Below are 1,866 nucleotides of genomic sequence, written 5' to 3' on the forward strand. Positions count from 1 at the left end.
CACCGTGTTTTCCAACCTTCTGCTTTCCAGGACCTCCAGCCCCCAGCCGTGAAAACCACTGATCGACTTTCGGCTTTGCACCCACTTGTGAAAGAGATGTACTCCTGCTCTGGAGTGTGTTACTGAATATGTTAAATCTGTAATGAAATCCTTCTTCTAATCATGTAGTTATTAAAAATTTTTTTAAAAAAAAAACCTAAAGCTATACAAAAAAAAAAAAAAAAGTAAGGTCCAGAGGGATGAAGAAAGACACACCAAATCAACTTCTGGTCACAACACATATCTAGTGTTAGTGAATATGTTAAAGCTGTAATGAAATCCTTCTTCTAATCATGTAGTTATTAAAAATTTTTTTAAAAAAAAAACCTAAAGCTATACAAAAAAAAAAAAAAAAGTAAGGTCCAGAGGGATGAAGAAAGACACACCAAATCAACTTCTGGTCACAACACATATCTATGCAGAGGTGTACACTCATGCACAAACACATGTACACACAAACACCACAAAACAACACACAATGCAAACACACATACATGCATGCACACACATGCAAGTACATACAAAATTTTAATTCTATATCTATGGTTTCCAAATATAGTTATGGAGGAAATCACCTTGGCAACTGCATAGATGCCCATACCAATGCACCATGCCAGTCTGAGTTAGCCCAAGGTGTTTTCCATTCTCTCTCTATCCCTCCCCCTCAACTTCTGTTTATAAGATGCCTTGGTAGTACCACTCCTTTTCTACTCCTAAACGTCCTCACATTGCCTCAGTTGTAAAAGTGTCAAATTACTAATAATTGACCAAGAAGCCTGTTTAACCTGTACCTTTTTCCCTCCCAGTGGGATCCAACCAAGAGAATGGGTGGAATTTGGAAAAATCCATCACTGGAAGACATGCAGTTTCACTCGCTGACATCTGAAAGCTTCAAACAGTGGAGCATGCTCATGAGGAGGCCCTGAAAGCAGAACCTCGCCCTCACCCCACAACCACCTCCAAGGCTGTGCTGCCAACAGGAGCTGGCTGGTTATTTCATCTTCTCTCTTACACTGCTTTACCTCGTCAGTTCTAAATGAAATTAGAAGATTAAAATATTTGAAAGATAGCATGTCAATAGCATTGCCAAGAAAAATTTAATGAATCAAAATAACAGGCGGGTTAGCCAAAATAAAAAATGCATAAGTCATGGGTGTCATGTAAAAGTTCTGGAATGTCTGAGGTTTTCTTACCGTATGAAATTTTGGTTTCCTGTAGGATATCTCTCTGGCTTTTCAGCATTCTCATAATTTTCTTTGGCTACATCTAGATTTCTTTTAAAAACATGTGTGTGTTGGTTGCAGTGATTACTTCCTCTTTTCACAGAAACAAGTCAACAGTCAAACTAAATGTTTTCAAAACGTGTTCAGAAATGGGGAGAATTTGAGATATCTTAAGACACTTATAGGACTGTGAGCCACAAATAACATCAAGGCATTAACGGGGATAGGGAACTACACTTATAAACTAAGCAATATTAAATTCAGCAAGAAAATGGATAAAACTAATTTGAATTCTTAGAAATACATCAATTTTTTTTACTTTATTGGCTGTGATAAATAATATGTAATTTTCTGGGAAACAAAAGATTATCATTTTGAGATATAGCCTGTCACTTAACATCTATTTTCTGAGATGTTAAGAAAAATGCTACTGATGGGGCTGGAGAGATGGCTCAGCAGTTAAGAACACTGACTGTTCTTGCAGAAGACCCAGGTTTGAATCCCAGCACCCACATGGCAGATAACAGCTATCCATAACTCCAGTTCCAGGGGATCCAACAGCCTCTTCTGTCTTCCATGGGCATTGCATGGTGCGAGTGCACTT

At 38.0% G+C, this 1,866-nt stretch overlaps 1 long non-coding RNA gene across 1 annotated transcript in view; it reads left to right on the top strand.

Moving 5' to 3' along the window:
* The window catches only part of LOC115068918, a 19,272-nt gene extending 18,177 nt beyond the window's left edge, over positions 1-1,095 (top strand). Inside the window, exon 2 of the long non-coding RNA XR_003848259.1 lies at positions 846-1,095. This is a non-coding gene — a long non-coding RNA (uncharacterized LOC115068918). The remainder of the gene's footprint in view (positions 1-845) is intronic.
* The last annotated feature ends 771 nt before the right edge of the window (positions 1,096-1,866 follow it).

The sequence above is a fragment of the Nannospalax galili genome, unplaced genomic scaffold (genome assembly GCF_000622305.1).
Source record: "Nannospalax galili isolate Female #2095 unplaced genomic scaffold, S.galili_v1.0 scaffold127, whole genome shotgun sequence".
NCBI lineage: Eukaryota > Metazoa > Chordata > Mammalia > Rodentia > Spalacidae > Nannospalax > Nannospalax galili.